The 26282-nt window shown below is 36.2% G+C and overlaps 1 protein-coding gene across 3 annotated transcripts in view; it reads left to right on the forward strand.

The window, feature by feature from the left end:
* The first annotated feature begins 20333 nt into the window (after positions 1-20333).
* Positions 20334-26282, forward strand: part of CTNNA3 (catenin alpha 3) — a 1663516-nt gene continuing 1657567 nt past the window's right edge. For all 3 annotated transcript variants that reach the window (XM_055308926.1, XM_055308927.1, XM_055308929.1), the window contains exon 1: positions 20334-20411. The gene's annotated coding sequence lies outside the window, so the exon portion shown is untranslated. The remainder of the gene's footprint in view (positions 20412-26282) is intronic.

A 26282-nucleotide genomic window follows, 5' to 3' on the forward strand; every position in this document is an offset into this window, starting at 1 on the left:
AATTCCAGTATAATTAACATACAGTGGAGTAGTTCTTTTTAAGTTACCACCTATTGTTTTAGAAGCTATTGGAGAAAAGTTGCAGAAGTTGTAACGTGTAAAGAAATGTGGTATGAGTTCAAGTGGGGAGTAAAGGAACTGATGAAATGATAAAGCCTAAGGCAGGGATATGCAGGATGTGTTCCGGTGAATGATAGGCTATCGAGGAAAAGGATTTCAAAAAAAAGGAGGAGGAATGTGAAAAAGAACAGCCACAGGAAAAAGATTCTGTTGGAGAAGACTTTTTTGGTAACTTTAATACTGGTTTCATCTGTGGAGTTTTTGGTAAATCTTCACTGTACGAGCTTTACTGATAATTATGTGGCTCTGCATAAATTCTGGGAGCAGAGTGTGTGATACCTGGTGAGACAGGCAAGATTTCAGAAGAAAAACACTATCTCAGATATGACACATCATCCTGTGGTATTGAAGACACTGAATTTTACATAATTGATCTTTTGATATGTGGATTTCCTGGACTCCTTTATCCTTGCTTTATCATTTTTTTCACTCTCCATAATTCCAGCCATCAGGTTTAATTAGATGTAAAGAGGTCCTTATTTTGGAAAGGGACTAGAGAAATGCAAATCTAACTTATTCAGAGCTTCCTGACAGCTATGTTTGTAGATCTCTAGGCAAAGTATGTGTCTGGCCTTTTTCAACGAAGTATTTTCAGTAACAAGTTGTCAGTGAGGTCAGTGACTAGCAGTTCAGGATTAGATACCACCCACCCTGGTTTGTAACCTCCCCTTTCTTTCTTATCCTGGGTGAATGACGCTCAGCTAAAGTGACTGCCCCACTGCCACTGCCTCTTAATTTGGTACTCTGTAACTCTGACTAAGAAGTCGTCTTCTTTTTTTTCCCCAAAAAAACTCTTTCTGGAAAATTCCCTACAAGAGCCGAATTTTTAAAAACATTTACTTTATAGAAAGCAACAGAAAGGTAAGAGTCAAGTTTGTAAAGAGAAGAGCTGGACTTGAGTCCATTCTTGTTTCTGCATTGAATTGCTCTGCCTTAGTTATATACTGTAGGCTTAAAATGTGGGGTTTCCTTCTGGATTAAAGTACATTACATTATTATATAAGACGGGAATGTTTTGAGTAGTTATGATGAGAAATGTAGGCTTTCATGCTAATTTTAAAGTTATAAATAACTTTCGAACTAGTGCCAGGGGAAGCTAGTAGCCAAGGTCGTGCTTTGCATTCAGAGAGTTTCTGGCTATAAAAAGCCGATTGCAATACTGTGCAGGAAAAGATAAGATACGGCCTGGATGCTTGTGCTGGGGTTGGGGCAAAAGGAAGCAAAGATAGAAAATGTTTGAAGGGATTTTACTTTCAACCAAAAGCTTGTTCACAGTAAATGGAAGATTTTCAAATGAGATGGCAGCAAAAGCAGTAATTCCTGAATTTAATATTTGTCTCATGTATGTATTTTATAATTGGCAGTAAAATTAAGAGGTTGAGTTCTCTCAGAACTGTTTTACCATCACTTATAATCAAATAAAAATCATGTTATATAGGATGTAATAATCAGTAATATAAAGCGAAGGTCACTGTTTGATGGGATCTGAGTAACTGAACAGTTGCTTTTGCTTGCAGCAGGACAGAACTGGAAGGGATGAGTTCAAAGAGAAACCAGAAGAAATTTAGTTTAGGCATCAGAAAATTCATGGATTGTATAAGTTTTGAGTCACTGATCTACACCACTAAGAAAGCCTATTACAATGCCTTTGAAGATACATGAAATCCAATGATTTGCTTAGAACACACATATATGACAGACAAGATTTCTTTTTTCTTTTTTTTTGACAGACAGGATTTCAAATTAGCTTTGCTTCTGGGTTTGTGGTTAGCTTATTTAGACAGAATGAAAGCTCAACATATTGAAAATAGTTGTGATTTGGACATGTGGATTATCAACAGTTAAATTTGAATGGCACATTTGGATGTGCTATTAAAATTTCATTCTCCACTATAAAAAGTGACCTCAGTATTAGCAAAGGACAAATTTGTTCAGTGGAGATACCCAAAATACAGACAGTTTAGACACAGCTTTTTTGTTACCCTCCTGTAAATAGTCTGCATCTTCTTATTTGAGTAAATTATTGGGATTTTATAGTAAAACTTATTTTAATCATAAAAGTAATATGAGCACAGAAATTTGAAGGAACTGTAGGAATTACAGGAATTTTCAAAGCACAGAAAAAAATTACTTGTAATCTCATTGATGTATTCCTTTTAGTCTTTTTTTCTCTGCATGACTGACTTTAAAATGAATTGCAGTAATACTGTAGATAAAATTTGGGACCTTGCTTTTACATTTAACATTATACCAAAACATTTTCCATGTAGATTTCCTATTTTACATAGATATTATTTTAAATTGCTGTGTAACCTTTTTTCCAAGTTAATGGATATAATTTTATTAATTATAATTTAATACCCAAGTGCTGTGGTAAATATTTTTGTGAGTGTATGTATGTATGTGTTTATTTATTTATTTTTTAAAAGATTTTATTTATTTATTCATGAGAGACACAGAGAGAGAGGCAGAGACACAGGCAGAGGGAGAAGCAGGCTCCCCGCAGGGAACCCGATGTGGGACTCGATCCTGGGGATCCAGGATCAGGTTCTGAGCCAAAGGCAGATGCTCAACTGCTGAGCCACCCAGGCGTCCCTTTTTTTTTTTTTTTAAAGATTTTATTGAGTGTATGTATTTATTTTGAAGATCGTTTCTTTAAGCTGTATTCTTTTTTAAAAAAATATTTTATTTGAATATTGTTGACACACCCTGATACATGGGGTTTTGGGCTTATAACAATGATTCTACATCTCTATATGTAACGTTATGCTCACCACAAGTGTAGCTATTTTCACCATACAATGTTGTTATATCATTGATTATATTCCCTATGCTGTGCCTTTTATTCCCATTACTTATTCATTTCATAACTGGAAGCCTGTGTCTCTCACTCCTGTTTACCTACTCTCTCTTCCTCCAAGCACCTCGCCCCTCCCCCAGCAACCATCTGTTTGTTCTCTGTATGTATAGGTCTGATTCTTTTTTTTTTTTTTTTAAAGATTTTATTTATTTATTTATTCATGAGAGATGCAAAGAGAGAGGCAGAGACACAGGCAGAGGGAGAAGCAGGCTCCCTGTGGGGAGGCTGATGTGAGACTTCATCCCAGGACTTGGTTGGGATCACAACCTGAGCCAAAGGCAGACGCTCAACCGCTGAGCCACCCAGTCGTCTCAGGGTTGTGAATTCTTAAAAAATATATTTTGCTTATATTTAAAATTTTTAATTTTTTTTTTAATTTTTTTTTAATTTTTATTTATTTACGATAGTCACAGAGAGAGAAAGAGAGAGAGGCAGAGACACAGGCAGAGGGAGAAGCAGGCTCCATGCACCGGGAGCCCGATGTGGGATTGGATCCCGGGTCTCCAGGATCGCGCCCTGGGCCTAAGGCAGGCGCCAAACCGCTGCGCCACCCAGGGATCCCTAAAATTTTTTAATTGTTAAGTTTTCTTTTTCAGTGATATTTAGAGGAAGACCAAAGCTATGGAAGAATGGGAGTACCCTTTTCTAATTCCTATGAGCTTCTGTTGTCATATTTTTATTTTTCCTTTGGGATAGAGAGATTAAGATTTGAAAAGTTGGTGGCTCAATATTGCCTGAAGAGAAACTATGTGCTTTGTAATGAGGACTTAAAAAATTGTGTTTACTTAAGGACCATTGGCTCATGGGAATGTTAGTCTAGAGACTCAAAAAGTGTGATTTTCACATTTTTGTTCAGATACTAGGTTTTAAGTGACATGGTACTATGGGGTGGCACTCCTGAGTTTAGTCAAGCTGCAGATCTAATGGAAAGTGACAGATAATTGAGACTGCAGAATTTTTGAAAGTAAAAAGGACTATTAGCTATTGCACGTGATTTTCACATGCTTAATTATGGTTTTTAACTGTATTATTGGTGCCTGGGACACAGCCAATTTAATCTGCTACCAATTTAATCACTAACTTCCAGGATTTGAGAAATTATTTTGAGTTCCTATGTGCCAAATTGTAAATTAGGTCAACTTTATTTGGCACCCCTACTCCTACCTCTTTTTCCTGTCTTTCTTATCCTAACCAGTGTACTTCTGCTTCAGGTCCCTCCAACAGTGGGGAAATAGATTTGATGACAGCAATGTTTAGTGCAAAGAAAGGTCTTCAAGTAGTGGAACTTGAGCACTTATGCCCTACTTTATATTAGCTGTATTCAGAATATGATCAGCAGTTCTCAGTCTGTTACATGAAAGGAGAAAATAAGTTTCTACCAGAATTAAGTCTTCTACGCTCTAAGACTTTGTAGCAAGACTTTTTAGATGAAGGAAGCAGTCATTGATTTACATTCTTACAGGCTACTTATATCATTGCAGACCTGGCTTTGCATAGCATTGCTTAAATTACACCATACAGTATTTATCTCCTCAGTCTATGCATATGGGGTAAATAATTGGGATGGAGGCATACAATTAATTAGATAATGAATGAATGACCAGGTCTCAGTTGATGAGGTTTCTGGAGGTGGTATTAATGCAAACTGTCCCCAGGCAGGGTTGGCAAAAGTACTATATTGAGTCTACTCTGGTATTGGCTTTGGAATTAATTAATGCACTCATTCTAGATGACTTGTATAGCAAACATTATTCTTAATGTTGGGGGTAGATACTAGTGAATAAAGTAAGGCTTTGACCTCTAATGTGTGTTTGTTTGTGGCTAGGGATGAAGGAATCTTAAAAAAAAAAACAAACCTGCGTTCTCTGTGCTTCTCCAGAAGAGGTATCGGTGTCTGTCTTAGTACAGGGTTGGGGCTCCTTGGTCATGTTTCCATGGGAGTTTGCAAGGTTAACCTGCTTTTCAGTTAGATTCAGCAGTTCTATTTTCCCCATTATGAGATAACAAAGGAATGCTAGTTTTTCAGAATCAAATAACCTGTGATAGGCACTCTTGGTTGCCTATGCAATATCCATACATTACATTCTTCTTGCTAGTTTACAGAATCCCAATTTAGGTCAAGAATAAGAGGGCATGATATACATATTGACCTGCTTCTCTCCCCCACTTAAGACAGTTACATTTAGTTAAGACAGATGCATACTAATTCATATAGACCTATTTCATTCTTTTCAACTTCATAGTATTTTACATGGATGTAGCATAATTCATTTAGCCCATTTTGTATTGATGTTTGTTGTTTTTAGTAGTTTTAGTTTTTTCATGTTGCTGTGCTGTGATGGATATCCTTATTCTTGTATCTTGATGTACTTTTTTTTAAAAAGATTTTATTTATTTATACATGATAGACACAGACAGAGAGGCAGAGACACAAACAGAGAGAGAAGCAGGCTCCATGCAGGGAGCCTGATGGGGGACTCAATCCCAGGACTGCAGGATCACTCCCTGGGCTGAAGGCAGGCACTTAACTGCTGAGCCACCAGGCATCCCATCTTGATGTATTTTTATGAGTCTATCTTTAGGATAATCTCATGGAAATAGAATTACTGGGTCTAAAGAAATGCTCATTTTATTTATTTTCAAATTTTTATTTAAAATCTAGTGAGTTAACATATAGTATAATATTGGATTCAGGAGTAGAATTTAGTGATTCATCACTTACATACAATACCTAGTGCTTCATAACAAATGCCCTCCTTAATACCCATCACCTATCTAGCCCATCCCCCAACACCTTCCTTCCATCAACCCTCAGTTTGTTCTCTATTGTTAAGAGTCTCTTATGGTTTGCTTCCCTCTTTCTCATTCTCTTTTTCCATTCCTATATGTTCATCTATTTTGTTTCATAAATTCCACATATGAATGAAATCATATGATATTTGTCTTTTTCTGACTGACTTTTTTCACTTAGCGTAATATACTCTAGCTCCATCCATGTTGTTGTAAATGGCAAGATTTCCTTCTTTTTGATGGCTGAGTAATATTCCATTGTACATATATACCACCTCTTCTTTATCCATTCATCATTTGATGACACATGGGCTCTTTTCATGTTTGACTATTGTTGATAATGCTGCTATAATCATCAGGGTGCATGTACCCCTTTGAATCTGTATTTTTGTATCCTGTGGGTTAATACCTAGTAGTGTAGTTCTATTTTTAACTTTTTGGGGAACCTTCATATTCTAGAGTGGCTGCGAGAGTTTGAAAATTCTCACTTTAAAATTTAAGAATTACCTTTAATTGGAAGTATCAATCAAAGGGTTAAGAGTATGCAAAATTTAGAATTTGACAGATATTGTCATATTTCTATTCAAGAAATTTGTATCAGTTTATATTCTCACTAGCTGTATGCTGAGAGCTTATTGTCCCCAAATCTAACCAGCACTGATGATATTCTTTCAAAATTTTCACTTTTGGGGCAGCCCTGGTGGCTCAGCAGTTTAGCACCACCTTCAGCCCAGGGCATGATCCTGGAGACCCAGGATCAAGTCCCACGTCAGGCTCACTGCATGGAACCTGCTTTTCCCTCTGCCTGTGTCTCTGCCTCTCTCTCTCTCTGTCTCTCATGAATAAATAAATAAAATCTTTAAAATTTTTTTTTCACTTTTGACAGTCTGATAGGTAAAAATGATATCTTGTTCTTTTGATTTGCATTTAATTAATTATGAGTAATGTGTAATTTAAAAATAATTATTAGTCCATTGTATTTTTTTTACATCAATTGCCTTTTTGCATTCTTTGTCCATTTTCTTTCCATAGTAAATTAAGCAAATTAACCTTTTTTTTGTCTGTTTAGTGCATTGTATTTCTCCCCAATTTGTTGTTTGTTTTTTGACTTTTATGTTTTATTTTTAAATAATGCAGAAAATAAAATATTTTTGTTTTCAAAATTTTAAACTTCTTTATGACTTCTGGATTTTGTGTTTCCTTTATTTTTTTAATTTTTAAAAATTATTTAAGATTTTATTTATTTGAGAAAAAGAGAGAACATGAGCAACGTGGGGGAGGGAAGGGCAGAGGGAGAGGGGCTTAGCAGGGAGTCTGACCTGGGGTTTGATCCTTGGACCTGAGAATGTGATCTAAGCCCAAGGCAGATGCTTAACTGACTGAGCCACCCAGGTGCCCCTTTTGTGTTTCCTTTAAATGACTTTTTGCTTTAACTGGTATGCATAAATGTATTACAGATAATTTCCCTTATATTTTCTTTCAGAATTTTAGTCTTTGCTACATCTGGAGTTGGTTTTGAGCAAAGGAGTGAGGCTAGGAGTCAGTTTTATGTTAAGTTTTCATCCAAATGTTTATTCATTTGATCCAATATGATTTAAGAATAACTCTTTTCCCTGCTAATTCAATACCATCTTTATCATAAGCTAAATTTATAATTAGAGTATGTTTTCCAACCTTCTTTTCTGTTACAGTAATATTTGTACCTAATTTTTATCTAATTCTTATTTTTTTGTAAAAGATTTTATTTGTCAGAGAGAGAGATTGAGAGAGAGAAAGAGAGCGTGCATGAGCACACAAGCAGAGGGAGTGGCAAGTAAAGGGAGAAGCAGGATCCTCACCAAGCAAGGAGCTTGATGTGGGACTCAGTCCCAGGACCTTGGGATCATGACCTGAACTGAAGGCAGATGCTTAACCGACTGAGCCACCTAGGCATCCCCAGTCCTTACTTTTTAAATAATTTCATTTCATGACATGTTTTAATACCTGGAAGGATTAATCCTCTCTTACTTTCCACCCCCGCCCCCAAGATTTTCCTAGATATGATCACATAATGTTCATTTCTAGATGAATTTTAGTGTAACGTTTTATCTGGTGGTTGGACACAGCTGACATTCAGATGGTCTTTTGAGACCCAGATCCTAGGCTGGTTATTTTGGATTTGCCTTTGACCAGATGTGTTCAGGCCAGAACTGTACCACCATCCAGCTTGTATGCTTAAAAAAAAATCTTATAAAAATATTCTTTTAAACTGAATTAGTTAAATTTACACATTTATTTTTAGTTTTAACAAAGAGTGCCTTAGCTACAGTTCTTTACTGCAGCCAAGAGTCTACAGAGTTTCATAAATGATATTAGATAGTTTGTGGATTCTCTAGGAGACCCAGAGACACAGCCAAAGATGAAGCAACAGGGAAATGGTCCAACTGTACCTGAGAGACAGTCCTGCAGATGTGCTAGCTTCCACCATTCTGGATTCTCGGGCTGGACACCAGAAGCCCCACCACAGCTTTCCCAGGAGTTGTCTGATGCCTGTGGCCTTTTAAAATCTCACCCAAGCTGTATTTGGTTTTTGAAATCTAGAGGAGTAAAGCTGGGCCAGAGCTGGAAGGGATGTTAGCAAACCTATAGCATCTGCCATAGAGGATTGTGCAATGAAAGTAAATCTTCCTCCTGCCCTGACCCCAAAAACTGCTGTTAAGTTTTTGCTGCAAATTAAAACAAAGGTTAATGTATCATTATATATCAGTACATATACATTCACTCTTTATCATAGCTGCCACTTGGTTGAATTTAACCAATTTATTGCCCTGTGCTATGCTGGAATATTTTAATGTTATTTCTGTTTATCAGTTGAAGACTGTTATTACCTAGTAAGGCCATACTAATGGTTAAAATATGAAGTACTTTTGTATCCCTTCTCATCACTACTAGTAGCCTTCCTCTACTTGGCCTCTTGTCTGGGACCTTCCTTAGACCCAGCAATTAAAAGATAAGCAGTTGGCACAAAAGGCGCCTTCTAAGACTCAGTTGTAGGCTAAGCTCTGGTTGGGACCTGAGTCATGCTGTTGGTTAAATATTTTTAGTATCTTCTCACTGATAGGCAAATGATGTCCAATTGGATTTTGTATATTTCTAAGGCTTTTCCTGACCCTCTGGTCAGGAAATATTTGACAACTTATTTAGTCCCTAATTGACGCACATTTTTAGGTTGTTTCTAGCTTTTTGGTTACCACAAACAATACTGCAGTCCTTGACATGCATCTTTATACACATGTTGAGATTTCTAAAAGTGGCATTGCTTTATCTAAGAATTAATTTGTGCATATAAAATTTTATGCATATCAGTGTGCCTTCAAGAGAGGTTTTACTGATATATACTCAGACCAACAGTAAATGAGACAGCTTATATTTCTTTATATTGTGAAAGATTTCATAAGAGATTTTAAGAATGTTTTAATGAAACTAATTTACCCTCTTTAGTAATGATATAAGAAAAAAGAAAAGAAAATTAAATCACATTTGTATGAGTGGCTCTTAACGAAACTATACAAAGATATCATTAGATCATTGTTCTCTTCTAATTAATAAAATTTTGATACTGTGTTAAAATTTTCTAGGGACCAATATCAAATTTACTGGTTTTAATTTTTAGAATCTACCTTTCTGACATATGGGACATTTGTCAGTTCTTAACACTGTGATTACTCAAAGATGCAAACAATAATTCTGTGATGATATATGCAAAATTTTCACTGCTCTGTAATATAGTGGTTCTTAACCCAGGGTCCTTTTTACTCCCCCCTGGGGGGGGGGACATTTGGCAATGTCTGGAGACATTTTTGGTTATCACAAGTGGGAGGCTGGTACTAATGGCATTTAGTGGGTAGAGGCCAGGGATGCTGTTAAACATCCTACAACACACAGGACAGCCTCCACAACAAAGAATTATCCAGCCCAAAATGTCATTAGTGCTGAGAGTGAGAACGCTACTGGAATAGATGACACCTGGAAATGAACATTGATCTAAACAGTTACACAGTCCTTCATTGTCTTTTGTCTTGTTTATCAATTTATTCTCAAGACTGTTGGCACAATCTTTCTGTTGTAAAGAGCATTCTCCTTGGTAGACAGGATGAAAGCAAATGCAAAATACTGTGATTTTCCTTCCTCTCTATTATTTGTCAATATCATGACAAATGGGCATTGTACCTTTCTCATCGTTCTTTCTCAAGTACAGCCTAAAGGTTTTGTATTGTTTTGAATATTTTTTTAAGGATTTTATTTATTCATAGAGACACAGAGAGAGGCAGAGACCCAGGCAGAGGGAGAAGCAGGCTCCATACAGGAAGCCTGACATGGGACTCAATCCCAGGTCTCCAGGATCACACCGCAGGGCTGCAGGCGGCGCTAAACCGCTGCGCCACTGGGGCTGCCCCTGTTTTGAATATTTTTCATGTCTTTGTTCATCCTAGGTTTAGTCCACTTTGTAAATAAACCAATACCATACTGATGTTCATTCTTTACTTTCTTCCTTCTTCTCTTATATGTTCTTTAAAAAATCTCAGCTCTTCAGAAAGCTCTTTCTATACCACATTGAGTTATATTTACGTATGTTCTTTCCTGTATTTTCGTCATATAATTGCAGTAGTGGGCTTTATTTTTTGAGCTATCTTTCATTTTAGAATCTCTGACTCTGGAACATCCTTACATTTTCTCTGAACTGCTAAACAATCTAAGATACTTGTCTTACTTGCTTTGTGTTTTCTTCCTTGGCTCTAATGAACTCTAAGGTGATATGTTCAGTTTTCCCCAAGGTTCCTGTCACTTTCACTTCACTAACATATTTCTCTTTGTTGGTAAGAATTAAGTCTAGGGCAGCAGTTCCATTCCTTGCTTCTTTTGCTCTTTGAAGGATCAAGTTGCTTATAGAGAGGCAGCAGATGAAGGAGAGGAGTGATTTCTCCAATTGTGATTTTTTAAAATTAATTTATTGTCTTTTTGGTTTTGCGATTTTTAAAAGTTTTAAATCTTTGCTAGGTCTCTTTTTATTTGACCTCTCACTTGAGTCAGTTTTCTTTTCATTTCATTTTGTCTCTACATCACTTCTGTTCTAGGATTTATGTGTTTGGGTATTTCACTGAGAGCACAGTGTAGATATATTCTAAATTTTGTTTTGAGGATAATTTCCCTTGGTATCTTTTATTTTTATTTTTAAATATTTTTTTAATTTTTATTTATTTATGATAGGCACACAGTGAGAGAGAGAGAGGCAGAGACACAGGCAGAGGGAGAAGCAGGCTCCATGCACCGGGAGCCCGACGTGGGATTCGATCCCGGGTCTCCAGGATCGCGCCCTGGGCCAAAGGCAGGCGCCAAACCACTGCGCCACCCCGGGATCCCCTCTTTTATTTTTTTTAAATTTACTTATTTATTTATTTATTCATGAGAGACACAGGGAGAGAGGCAGAGACACAGGCAGAGGGAGGAGCAGGCACCATGCAGGGAGCCTGATGCAGGGAGCCTGATGCAGGACTCAATCCTGGGTCTCCAGGATCACACCCTGGGCCAAAGGTGGCGCTAAACTGCTGAACCACCAATGTCTTTAAGACATTGTCTTACTCCTATGTTATATACTCTTAATTTTGGATTTTTTTTTTCTGTCTGCTTATTTTTGAAAGATGAGATTTATTTGGTGTTTGTCATAAGGGAGATATGTATATCTTCTTCGAGCTTCATCACTATCAACTTTGAATTACAGAATTTCTCACTTAAATTTTAAATCTTGTCTTTCTTAAATCTCCGTACATTTCTGAGCTACAGGAGGTACATATCCACTGGGCAACTATTACTCCTATTATTTGGTCCTCTATTTGGAGGTGAATTTAACCCTAGATAATTTAAAGCAATTAAATTAGATTCATTTAGACTCCTTTTTCTAAAAGAGATGCATAAAACCTCATCTCTAGAATATCCTTCTGCCATTGTTTTTCTTGTGTCTTTGCCCCTCCTGTTGGGGCTGTCAAATCTCAGGGCACCATATGTCATTCTTCCTTTGTCTCCTTGTATCCCATATTGCATTTCTGGGAACTAAGATCTTCCAGCAGAGTGTATTTAGAGATGTATTGCTGGGAGGTAACCAGGAATCACATTTGGCTATCTAAAAATCAGCTCCTGTGCAGTAATGGGGTCAAGAACTCTTTTTTTTTGGTTGGCTCTGTCAGCCTCAGTTCTCTGATAGGATGTCAGGATGTGAACTTCTGGCTCTGTGGCTCCTTTAAATTGAGGTACAAGAGAGTTTTAGTTGCCCCTCCCCACAATTTGTCCCATTCATGAAATATGGAAATTAGAGTGACCAGATTTAGCAAAATACAAGACACAGTTAGATTTGAATTTCAGGTAAACAAGCAGTATTTTTTTTAAAGTATAAATATATCTCAAATATTGCATACTTATGCTGGAAAACCATTCATTGTTTATCTGAAATTCAAAGTTAACTGGGAATTTTGTATTTTTATTCAGCAACCATAAGTTTCCCCCAGTGTTTGCAGATCATTATGAGATATTTATCCTTTTGTGTCTAAGGTACTGGTGTAAGAGGGTCTTTTTCTGATTTGATAAAGTTGTCCTTTCCAGTCTTCCTTCACCTGCAGGACTGGTCAAAACTGGAGGACTGGAGAAATTTGTAAAGAGTCCGGGGACCTTCAGAGAGGAAAAGAATGAAGACCTGGACTTCTTTCTTTTAGAGTGTATTCATTATAGAAACTTCTTAATGGGTTGAGCTGGTCCTGGATAAGAAAGGACTTGGTAAGAAAGAACATTAGAGACCTTACACTAAGAATGCTTTTTGTGGCCTGCATGACCTGGTGAGAGAGGCTGTTTGGGCTTGTGGGTGATGAAGTAGAAGGAGGCAGAAGGCCTTCCTGACTCAACCACTGTGTTTGGTAAATTGAAGCTCTAAGCATGGATGTTATTCCATACCTCTGAGAGAGCAGGCTGGTTCTTTCTTGAAGAATCACTGTGGCCAATGTTAGTAATTGTAGCAGCAAAGGCAAGAATGCAGCAGGCGAAAAGGTCACACTGGACTTCAGGGGATCAATTTTCGTCAGTGAAGTGTGTGCTGGAAGCAGAACGCTAGCAGCTTTCAACAGGGCCCATCTGTATTCTAATCATATTCTCTAGTTTTCTGTCTCTGAGATATGGGGGTCAAGAGACTCCTGGAGTTCTTGAACAATTTGAGGGATTAGAGAGATACTGGATTCCCTGTCAGCCTGGCAATTGGGAAGTAGTTTTAGTTTGTATTTTTCCACTTGCCCTTCTGTATTTTTGTTGTTGCCATGGGAAGAACATGCTCCCGGTAGCCTACTTGTCCAAGGAGGACGAGAAACATGTAGAACAGATTTGGATTCCAAAACTGGATCTTGGAGTAAGCCCAGCCAGGCCCGTCGTGGATTAGCCAACCTAACCACCAGCCAACCTAAAAATGCACAAGAGAGAATAAGTGTTGTTTTGTGCCACTGAGCTGTAGGGTATTTTGTCATGTGGTATTAATATGGAAATTGCAACTCATAGATCATTAAACAAAAATGATTTAGTAAAAGATTTTATAAAGAATTCTTAAGTTAATAAAGAAAAGAACAATAGAGAAATAGGTTAATGATAAGGGAAAAAGTAATTCAGAGAAGAGAATATTAGAATGACCAGTAAATAAATGAAAAGATATTTAGCTTGTTTCACTAGTTACTAGGTAAATACAGATTAAAATAATGATGGGGCACCTTATACTTATTATATTAGTAGAAATTAATGTATGGTAATCACCTGGTATCTGTAAAGATGTGAAGAAGATGGAACTTTCATATACAGATGGTGGAATGTTTATGGATACAAAGAGACACATATTAAGCAGGGAGAGGGTATTTTCTTTTTTTTTAATTTTTATTTATTTATGATAGTCACACAGAGAAAGAGAGAGAGAGAGGCAGAGAGAGAAGCAGGCTCCATGCACCGGGAGCCTGACGTGGGATTCAATCTCGGGTCTCCAGGATCGCACTCTGGGCCAAAGGCAGGCGCTAAACCGCAGCGCCACCCAGGGATCCCCGGGAGAGGGTATTTTCAAGGACTATTACTGGCAAATGAATTATCTATAGAATATATAGGGAATTCTTAGAAATCAGTGAGGAAAAACAGGCAGCCTGTAAGAAAAAGGGCTAAAAAGTACTGGTAAGCAGTTCACAGAAGGGATACTTGAATGGCTGGCTCGTCAGCCCAAAACAGATCACCAGTGACACTGGTAATCAAAAAAGCAATTAAGTTAAAACAACAATCAGATCCACTTTTGTACTTCTTGTGTTGGCAGGAGTTGAAATGTCATACAATATCTTGTGCTGGGGAGGAGATGGGAACACGTGAACCAACATATTCTGCTGGTGGTGTTGTTTTGAAAGACCAATTTGGTAATATTTGTTGAAATTAAATGCTCAAATGCATTCTGACCCAGAAATTCTACTTTGAATTGTATTAGTCTGCTAGGGCTGCCATAACAAAGTATCAAAGACTGGTTAAATAATAGAAATTTATTTTTTTGTAGTCTAAAGGCTAAAAGTCCAAGGTCAAGGTGTTGGCAAGTTTAGGGTCTCTCTACTTGGCTTATCAATGGCTATCTTATTGCAATAACATGATTATCCCCCTTTGGGTGTCTGTCCTAATCTCTTTTTATAAGGACACCAATCTTATTGGATTAGGCCCCACCCCAGTGGCCTCATATTAACTTAATCACATCTTCTAAGGCTCTAGTTCTAGATACAGTCGTACTCTAAAGAATAGAGAGTCAGAATTACAGACATGAATTTTGGGGAGGATGCACTTCAGCCCATAATAGAGTGTATGCATTAGAGGGACTCTTGCATATCTATACAAAGAAGCATGTATGAGAATGCCTATTATAGTGTTGTTTCCCATAACAAAGAGTTGGATAGTACCTGAATGTTCTTGAATAGGGATATGGACAGATAAATATGCTACAAATACATCTGATAGAATTCTACACGTGGAAAATAAAGTAAATCAATTATATTAATTGGGAACTAATTTTTCTCAAATAACAAGGAGTCTAGGTTCAGAGCTGATGACGGACCTGAGCTCTTTCTGTACTTTTGCTCTGTCATCTTTCCTTCTTAGCTTTGCATCATATCCAGGCATCATATCAGAGACAGAAGGAGGGGAGAAGGGTCATAGCAACATTATCTGATTCTCTTTTTATAGGGAAAGAAAAAGCTTTGCCAGAAGACATCTCAGCAGAGGTCTATCTGCTATACCTTGTTGGCATGCTATTCTCACATGCCATTCTGAGATGCAGAGAAGTCTGGGAAATCTAATGTCCTGCTTCCAAAGCTATGAAAGGCAAGGGAGACTTGTGCTGCTTGTGCAAACCTGTGGTGTTTAACACATATATGTAGTTCAACATGATAGACCATGAAAGCATAATGTTGGGACAGGAAGAGACAGAAACACAGACAGACAGAAACATAAAAACAGAGAGGGGGAGAGAGACAGAAACAGAGAGAGAGAGCAATGGAAAGAGAGAGAGAGATGTGGAGAGAGGAAGTCCAACACTGTGAAAATTTGAGAGTCCATACACACATAAAGCTATATATCATTGTAAACATGTACATCAGAAGAGTTATAGAAAGTTGATTAGGAGGGTAACCATTAACTATTACACAGTGGATACCTGTAGGAAGGGAGGAGTGGAATGGAACTGAAGCAAGGGATATAGAATATGACTACAAAAAATAAAACAGGCTTTTCATAGACTAGTTCCATCAGTTGAACTTTATCTGTGGAGCATGATTAATTGTGTCAACCTAATTCTGTGGTCGTAAGATCCAGGACAAAGAAGGCTGGGATGGTTTGGGGAATGAATGTGTGAGTTACTCAGACTGTTGGGCATGGTTATTAATATTTAGAGTTGCAGAAATGTGAATCACTATGCTTATGATGGAGTTTAATTATTTTACCCTCCTCTGTGATAAGCCTTATTCTTTTCAGTACAATTGGAGGCCTGATAAGAATGTTGGTATAGTTTAAGCTTAGTGAATATAGCAGGTGTTCTTTGGACAATTTAGGGATATTATGAGTCTTGCAAAATTGATTGTCTTTGTACATATATTTTTTTTTGATCTACAATGCAAAATTAGTATATTTGACTTTTAGAGAGCCAGTGGGGGACATGTCCTCTTGGTAGTAAAATCCATCATTCTCTAGTTTTCTGTTATTATCTTTGGAAGCAGAGTGGGAGAAAGGATTTCCTTCCCCTTGCTCTAATGCAGCCTCAGCCAGTGATGCTGTCTGCTTTGGAATGAAGTGTCCTGGCCCAATTCCATAAGTCTTACATGGGAACAAGACACTAGAGGTTTCTATTTTTTACTTATTGTTGTTCTTTTGCTTTTAGTTCAGTATTCTGTCCTTTCACCATCCCGTGTCTGATTCTCTAAATAGATCCTTTATTAGTATGTGTTAATGTACTCTTCTTTTTTCTTTATTTAGCATTTGTTACAACTTTGGAAGCAGAGCTTAAGCTCTTCCATTTTGGAATATGTTTCCTTATTACCTAATTATAAATTACCATCGTGGATGGGGTAGATGACTTCCCTTGGTGAAATGGATTCAATTTGCTAAATAAAAATGCGTAGACTTAATGATTCTTCATCCATTTTGACATCAGATAGGCAATTTGTTTGCTCTCTCTCACAGCAGCCTTCTAAGACTCAATGGCATTTTGCTTTGGAAAAGTAAAATTCCACAAAAAGGGAAGTATCTTCCACATAATAACAATAATCAGTGATTATTTAACACTGTGCATAGCACTCCATTAGATTCTGTGACTAATTAAAAAAACGATTTTATTTATTTATTCATGAGAGACACACAGAGAGAGAGAGAGGCAAAGACACAGGCAGAGGGAGAGGCAGGCTCCCTGTGAGAAGCCTGATGCAAGACTCGATCCCAGGACCCCAGGATCATGACCTGAGCCGAAGGCAGACACTCAACCACTGAGCCACCCAGGTGTCCCTGTGGCTAATTTTTATAAGCAGTTCTTCATAGCAACGTTGTAGGTCTCATTTCACAACATGGGAAAAACAGAATAAAAGTGATCAACATAGACATCAGCAAGCAAAGTAGACCTTGAATTTGAACCTGGTTTTCTCATGTTTCTGCTTGTTCTTTTCATTTCTCACCTTCTCTTCCTATTCCTAATGGGCACTTGTTTTGCAAAGTACTATCCTTGGCTGCCTTATCTTCCTCTTCTCTGAACCTTGGAAGAACTCATTTAGTCTCATGGTTTAGGGCATAACATGGATGCATAGTTACCATATCTCTTTTTCTAAGCTTACTATTTCTCCTGAGCTTCAAGATTCTGCATTTCAGGTGCCCATTTGATATTACCCATTTTTGCACATGCCACTTAGACCTCAGACTCATCCTACCTAATATGTGTCGGAGTCAGAACTTTCTCATTGGTGTGAATATTATCTGTTATGAGCCCACTGCAGTAGTTTAGGGAATTAGTAAGTAGCTTTCAATATGAAATGAAATATATAAAAAACCCACAGAAAATAAAATATATAAAAAGTGTATTGAAAATTCAAATAGAACATAAAATGTATGGAGGAACATAAAATGTATTTTTGCTAAAAGTAAAAAGGATTATTTTAAATAGTATCTATTCACTAGTTATTCAGTGTCCCCCTGCTGCATGCATTGTTGCTGAAAAAATTTTTTTAGCCACAAATAGAATTGCGGCTAACAAGGCCTTTAGATGTAGGTTCCTAAGGCACTCAGGGAAACCAAAAATTGCTGATTGAAACATATTTCAGGAGAGCCTGTGTCAGGAACCAAACTCACAGTTGGAAAGTAAAGTGGTTAGATGAAATTAGGTAGTTAGATGAAAACACAAGTGTCCGTTATCTGTATATTCTAAAATTGGATGTTTTTAGATTTTTTTTTGGATTGGCAAAAATGACAAGTAAATTACTTGCAAAACTGACTTTTCAGTTTTCTTATGGAGGCATAGCTTATAAGTTAATTTGAGAAGTAATTCTAGGGATCCCTGGGTGGTGCAGCGGGGCGCGATCCTGGAGATCTAGGATCGAATCCCACATCAGGCTCCCAGTGCATGGAGCCTGCTTCTCCCTCTGCCTATGTCTCTGCCTCTCTCTCTCTGTGTGTGTAACTATCATAAATAAATAAAAATTAAAAAAAGAGAAGTAATTCTAAGTATCTCTTTTATATTATAGGGAATGTATCAGTTCAGAAAATTAAAGATACAAAATTTCCTGGAAGAACCCAGAGCAGTTGAAGAGATGTTATACTTTATTTCCAAGTATAAAAGATGATTTTTACATGGCTACCATTAGTTATTATATGAGGAAAGAAACCGCCCCATTCAGTTACTAAAAATGATTTTATAGAGTAAGGAACTCAGCAGTTGCTTTCATTATCAGAAACAGAATTTTCTTTTAAAGGAAAAGAAACTATAATTTCCTATTTTGAATGACAATTGAGGAAGAGAATGATTATTTCTTTTTTCTTTGTAAAATTTAATACTTGGGCATAAAGCGTGTATCATTAGTGATAATTCCAGGAGCATGAAAAGAGAGATCACTCTTTGAGCCTTTAGATCTGTTTTATTTTTACCAAGTTAACTTAGTAAACTTAATGTTTGTGACAATAGCTTAAGAGAAGCATAGAAAATTTTTATCTTCAGTCAAGATAAATTTGTGGTAGTTAATGATTTTGGCTATTTAGATTATAAACTCTTTATTTTTAGAGTAAATCAGGCAAATCAATGTTCATGCTATTCCAAATTGAATTTGTAAAATAAGAATTTGTAGCTTGTATGAAGACATTGTTAGTCGTAACATTGTATGCTCATGAGAAATATAATAATGTTGTGATAACAGGAACCCTGTCTTCTAAAGTTAGCCTGTGGCTCCTAATATATAATGGACAAATAGCAAATACCAAACAAAGCATTTAGAAAATATTAAACAGTTTACAACTGTATATGTAAATTTGAAGAGAAATTATTTTGTATTATAGTGTAGTTTTATTTTCTTCGGCATTTGTTTTAGATTTTCTAAAGGGACTTGGAATCTTTATGTAAAACTTTGTTTCTTTGCTTGCTTCCTCCCTCCCCCCCCAAAAAAAATCTAGGATTGTGGAAGTCATTTTGATCATTGAACCAAATTCTGCTACTTCTTAGCCTTTCTTTCACTACCATTTGGATGGTAGTGAGCTGGGAGAGGAAGAAATAATGGTAGACTCTGTCAGAGATGAGAAGTACTAAACATTAACATGGGCTATGTGAAAATCAAACATACATGAAAGAATAAAATGGGATATTTCTAAACACATTTAATAAGGAAAGTTGAGATGGTGTGTCCCAGTTTGTAGTTCAAGTATAAAAATAAATGTCATTGGAGGCAATATTGTGGACTTTCTGAATCAAGTGATACCCTCTGCTGGCTAAGTTAGGGATTGCGTTTAAAAATGAGTAGCCCCCCCCCCCTTTTTTTTCCTAATAGGAATGATTGCTATAAAGAAGGATTGAGCAATACAGAGTATTGTGAAATAATATAGGAAAAATTATGTATGTGAAGAGTGAAGCCAGTGTATCACTTAAATAAATATTTTCTGAAGCGAAACTAATGGAAATAGCCATTATTGAAATTTCCTAATTTTTTGATCTACTTTTTTTTTTTTTTTAAGATTTTATTTATTTGAGAGAGAGAGTGTGAGCCAGTGCGAGAACAGGTGCAGGGGGAGGGGCAGAAGAAGAGGGAGAGAGAAACAGATTCCCTGCTGAGCAAGAGTGCAGGGCAGGGATGGATCCCAGAAGCCTGGGATCATGACTTGAGCCAAAGGCAGTCACTTAACTGACTGAGCCACCCAGGTGCCCCTTTTGATCTATTTTTTAACCACAGAAGTAGACCATAAGAAAGGAACACAGCAGGGGGCAAACTACTGGGCTTTCCTACCCCTATTTCTGGTAGTAACTCTGACATTTAATTTACTTTCATCAGTTAAATTACTTCTCAAGAGTGATTGGCAAAAATATGAATCAGAACTACTTTTCTCCAGGTACCCTGACTTAATTTCTGTTTAAAATAATTGAAATATTCTTAAGTCATTTAGAAGTTTGATAAGTTCCGGGAGGTATCATATAGCGTGTCTGTTTCACATTTTTTCTTTCAAATAAAATTTTTAAAGCTACTTTGGAATTTACAATATTTTGGGAACGTAATGCACACAAAAGTTATGTTTAAAAGCTTATACTGGACAATATATCATTATTTCATTGCAGATTTGAAAAATATAATTTTAAGTCTGATTCTGCTGTTTGATGTCGGTCTTCATTAGTGTATTGCTTTAAGAGCACCCATCCCCCCTTTCTGCTTGAGCCACTGTGTCCTGTCAGTCATCCTGAAATACACTAGGGTGCTTGTCAGGCTGTTTGCTTACAGATGCATCATAAGCCAAATTGTGAGCTGTAATAGTGGCACTGAATTTCTAAGTACAAGAAATTGCTTAGACAATTGACTTAGTATCTGTGTATGGGCAATACTCTGTCCTGCATTAGGTGAGTGAAGTGTCAAACTTTTTAAGATCAAATTTTGCTGTGTAAGGCAAATCCTATAATTATAGATTATCTGTTGCTTGGTTAGATAACTTTGGGGGAAATAAAAGGACATTATTTCTATAAAATGGAATGAATAGTAGCTACTCGGCTATGCATTTATTGCTTTTATAACTAATTTTTCTCATAATAACACTAAACTCTAAACTACTTTATGAAAGCTCCAATTTTATAAATGCCTACTTTTTCAAATAGATTAGGAGGCATTGCAGATTTAGATAAAAATATGATTCTTTTAGACGTTTTTTCTTTCACAACAACTCAGGCGGACTCAATTGAGCAGAGGCTCAGTTCTGCTATTTGGAGTGTTTATTAGTGATTTTAAAAATAGTGCTAAAATGAATGCTCATGTGCCAATGCCCAAAATATAGTAGTGTTACATCAGAACATTTAAAAATTCTTGCTGTGTAACTGAGCTATTACTATTTGAGAAACCATATATGCAAGGAACTGGAAGCTTTACATTCTTTACACATTAAAGTTGTGTAGCAAGCAGTTTCTTTATTTGTGGAAACAATTTAATTTCTGTCATGGGCCTCTAAACTTAACTTGCGCATGGATGTTTTTCCTGTATTTTTTGTATGTAGCCTTTAATATCTTCAAACAACATTGATAAAAGCAAAAAGGAAGGAACTTGGATTTTGATAGTTCCATGTTCAACATGGTAGAGAGTAGTTGAGAGGCAGCAAGGAGTTAAGTTTTAAGGCTTTATCTAATGTAAACAAGAAAAGATTGCTTTTGCAGATACATGGAATGATGATTTATTTATTCCTTCTTCTAGAAAGGATTTAAGGTGACTTACAAGGCTATATGAAACTCAAGATAGCACAAATTAAAAGTGGAGTGAAAGAAGAAAGGAAAACAAGCATAAGAATGTAAAACAGAGTCAAGAATAAGGCAAAAAACACAGTAGTTTTGACTATGGTTTTATGACACTTGTGTATTACAGATTGATTGGAGAGAAAATTCAGGGTTACGGAAATCTTATGCGGGTATTTCATGCAAACCAGCTGTCTTCCTTACTGCAGGTGGCAGTTCAGAGTGAGCAGAGTATGTTGGACAGTGAATATTAAATACGCTTTAAATGTCACTGTGTTTTGGTGGGAAAATAGTGGAGAACTGCTGCCCTTTTAACCCACACACTGATTTATGTGGGCATAAGTATGGCTCCAAATTTCTAGGAGCAGAAAAAGATTCGGTCTGTCACTCAATTCAGGAGAAAGATTCAAGAGGCTTATTTGGTTTTTAGAAACACCAAGAATTTATCTAAATAAGGTAAAATATTTACATATTAAAACAGACATGATCAAGCCAATGTTTAAAGTAAAATATATTGGCAATTTTGTGTGAGTCTATGAATCTTGTCCTAGTATTTTTTTTAAATAAAATATATTGTTTTAAATGAGATTAGCTACTTTCATTCCTTTCACTCTTTCAATTTAGTGATGAATTTAACCTGAATTTCAACTTAGGTCAAAATTAACTGAATCAATCCAACTGGGAAATAAGTTTTTGATTAGGAGGAAGAAGTTCAGAGACAGAACTTCTTAATGTTCTTTGATCTTTAAATACTCAAAATACAAAATACAACTCAAAATACAAATACTCAAAATATAGTTGGAGGCTCTGGGCTCCGTACTGCACACCATACTAAACCCAGCTTGTATAAATGAACAAGCTTGCAAAATCATTGCTATTACCTAGCAGTACTGAAAAAGAACATAAATGTAGTAGTTAAAATTTTGCTAAGTATCTTTACTGATATCTTCATAAATTAACATGTTGAGTCAGGGACAATCATTTTGCTCTTTTTTAAAAAAAATTCTGTTGTTAAAAAATAAGGTAAATAAATGATATTTTTTTAAGGCATAGTGAAAAAACAAAGAAAATACTCAAAGCTTTTGTTTTTGTAGTTTTGTACTATAAATGTATATGCTAGTTTGAGGTAGTTATTTCAAGAAAAAATTATAAATCGTACACATACCACATCTGGTACACAGGATGACATTGAGGACAAATGGACAATAAACAGGCTTGCAGGCTATGAAGCAAATATTATTACGAAGTTAAAGAGGGTCAGGGCATCTCGATGGCTCAGTTAGTCAAGTGGCCAACTCTTGGTTTTGGCTTAGGTCTCAGTGTTGTGAGATTGAGCCTTGCGTCAGGCTCCAAGCTCAGCATGTAGTCTACTTGAGATTCTCTCTCCCTCTCCCTCTGCCTCTTCTGCTTCTCTCTCTCTCTCAAATAAATAAATAAAAAGTGTTAAAAAGAAAAGAAGTTAAAGAGGTTAGGCATTAAATAAACTGAGTAATGTACCAGAGAAGTTGAGAATGTCCTGTAAGTATAATCATGTAACTTATTTTGTCTGATTCGTTCACTTAGCATAATGCCTTTGAGAGATATACATGTTGTTGCCTTTATCAGTAGTTTGCTTTTTCCTTGCATGCAATGTGATGGTATGATTGCATTACAAAGTTGTTTTTTCATTTGTTGATGGAAATTTGAGGTTTCAAGTTTTTGACTATTATGAATAAGGCTATCATGAATATTTGTGAATAGATCTCTAAGTGGGCATATGCTTTCATTTTTCTTGGGGAAATATCTAAATAATGTAATTGCTAGATCATAGAGTGGGTATATGTTTAACTTTGTAGGAAACTAACACTTTTTGTTTTCACTAGCAATGTGTGGGATTTCAAGTTGCTTCTCATCTTTACTAGCTTGGGTATTGATAGTCTTTTTAATTTAATCCAATTTAAAAAAGATTTTATTTATTTATTTGAGAGAGAGAGAGGAGAACACAAGTGGGTGAAGGGGCAGAGGAGGAAGGAGAAGCATACTGTCTACTGAGCAGGGAGCTTGTTGCAGGGCTGGATCCCAGGACCTGGGTAAGGACCTGAGCTGAAGGCAGATGCCCAACCGACTAAGCCACCCAGGCTCCCCTGTAGTCTTTTTAATTTTAGTCATTCTAGTAGGTGTATAGTAGTATATATTGTGGCTTTAATTTGCATTTCTCTAGTGACTGATGATATTGAACATTTTTCATGTGCCTAATTACCATTTATTTATCTTCTTTGGTGAAGTGTCTTTTCATTTTTTTTTAAAGAGTTTATTTACTTATTCATGAGAGGCATACACAGCAAGGCAGAAACATAGGCAGAGGGAGAAGCAGGCTCCCTGCAGAAAGCCCGATGAGGGACTCAATCCCAGGACCGTGGGATCATGTCCAGCGCCAAAGGCAGACACTCAACCACTGAGCCACCCAGGCGCCCATGAAGTGTCTTTTCATTTTTTTTTAATAAATTAATTTTTTATTGGTGTTCAATTTACCAACATACAGAATAACACCCAGTGCTCATCCCGTCAAGTGTCCCTCTCAGTGCCCGTCACCCATTCACCCCCACGCCGGCCCTCTTCCCCTTCCACCACCCCTAGTTCGTTTCCCAGAGTTAGGAGTCTTTATGTTCTGTCTCCCTTTCTGATATTTCCCACACATTTCTTCTCCCTTCCCTTATATTCCCTTTCACTATTATTTATATTCCCCAAATGAATGAGAACATACACTGTTTGTCCTTCTCCGATTGACTTACTTCACTCAGCGAAGTGTCTTTTCAAATGTTTTGTCCATTTTGAGAAATTGAGTTGTTTTTCATTTAATTATTGATTTCTAAGGATTCTTCATATTTTTTGTATATAAGACTTTTATCATATATGAGTTTTAAAAATACTGTGATCAGTCTATGGCTTACCTTTTCATTTTCCTAACACTGTCTTTTAAAGAGCAACAGTTTTAAATTTTGCTGAAGTCCAATTTATCAGTATTTTCTTTTATGGATCATGCTTTTGGTGTTGTGCTTTAGAAACCTTTGCTTAACCCAAGGTTACAAAGGTTTTCTCCTATGTTTTCTTTAAGAAGTTTGATAGCTTTGTCTTATCTTGAGCTCTATGATCTATTTCAAGTAAATTTTCATATATGGTGTAAAGAAAGGGTTGAGGTTCCTGTTTTATGTAGGATGTCCAATTATTTCAGCACCATTGTTGAAAAAACTGTCTTTCCTCCAGTGCACTATGTTGGCACCTTTGTTGAAAATAAATCGTCCATGTTAATCTTGTGTCTAATATTTGAGGATTTAAGAAAACATAATCATCATATTATTATGCCCAATAAAATTAACAGTAACTCTTTAATATTAAATAACCTGTCTGTCCAATTTTAATTGTTTAAAAATGTATTTTTATAGTAGGATTTTAGAATCAGAATTCAGGTTTGACACATTTTGTATGGTTGTTAATAACTTATATCTTTTAATTTGTAATAGCTTTCCCTCTTTTTTGTATTATCTATGAGTTGAAGAAACTAAGTCATTTTGTCTTACAGTATTTCTCATATTCTGGATTTGGGTGATTGCAGCATTTGATGTCGCTTAACACATTCCTCCTTCCAGTAAAGTGGTGGTTAGATCTGCACAAGGCTCGATTAGATTTAGTTTTTAACTCTTTTGGCAAGAATGCTGTATAGATGATGTGGTGTACTTCCTATTGTGTCATGTCAGGAAGCATGGAGTCTGGATTGTGTCATTTTTGGTGATGTTAAATTTGATCAGCATGTTTAGGCTCTGTAAGCCTGATTCTCAAAGTTTACTATTAATCCTTCATCTAATAATTTTAGCTTTTATTGATGATCATTTTCTAGATCTATTATTTTTTTAAAGGGTAGTAAATGGTGATTTTAGCATTCTGTAATTCTTCTTTAGGTTTATTGGTTGAGATTATTCTATAAAGAATTTTAGAATATTCCTCTCAAGTATAGTTCATGACAGAAAAATTAGGGAAATACTTGATTATTTCCCATTCTTTATCAATTTTCAGAGGAATAGGATGGTGTCCTATCAACTTTGAAAGGTGGCTAGTGAGTTTTTGTTTTTTTTGAGCTGATTTTTATATATGTTTTTATGTTTTGCAATCTTTATTCTTTTGATCCCCAAATTTTCCACTTTTGGCCAGTGAGAATCCATTTAAATTGGATCCTGAACCTCTTGACAAATCCAAGTGGTTTTTGTGTTCTAGCATAAGAAGATGTTTTAGGCTGATTTTATATATTTCCTGCCCCAGATCTTCAACCAGTCTTCCTATTGAGTGGCCTAGGTCCTTTTAGTGGGAAATAGTATTAGGGAGCACAGTTTATGCACAGGGTTGCTATTGCCACTGCCACTGTCTATTTATTTATTTAATATTTTATTTATTCACTCATGAGGGTCATAGAAAAAAAGCAGAGACACAGGCAGAGGGAGAGGCAGACACCCCACAGAGAGCCCAATGTGGGACTCTATCCCCAGACCCCAGGATCAGGCCCTGAGACAAAGGCAGATGCTCAACCGCTGAGCCACCCAGGCATCCCTGCCTTTTTATTTTGTGAACAGAGCTAGGAAATAGATATTTTTGGGGAAGAGAGAAATATATAAATAAGATCATACTGATAATTTCAATTCAGTATAAGATCACAGGTTTTCATGTAAATTTTCTGATTTTATATTTGTATCTCTTTTTTTATGCTAGAATTCTTATTTCCTAATAGCATGAATTATTTGCTTTATCTTAATGTGTGTATGTACATACATAAATTTATATGTGTATGAATGTGTACATATATGTAATAATAATTTATAAGACTATAATACATGTATTTAATAAGAATACTAAATGCAGTTTAAGATTACTTTGCCATTCTTTTTGTCTTAGAGGATATCCCTGTAGGGATTAGAGTAAAAATATTGTGTTTTGAAGTTACTTGAAATCAATTGCAATGAATTGCTT

Source organism: Nyctereutes procyonoides, unplaced genomic scaffold, assembly GCF_905146905.1.
Source record: "Nyctereutes procyonoides isolate TBG_1078 unplaced genomic scaffold, NYPRO_anot_genome, whole genome shotgun sequence".
Lineage (NCBI taxonomy): Eukaryota > Metazoa > Chordata > Mammalia > Carnivora > Canidae > Nyctereutes > Nyctereutes procyonoides.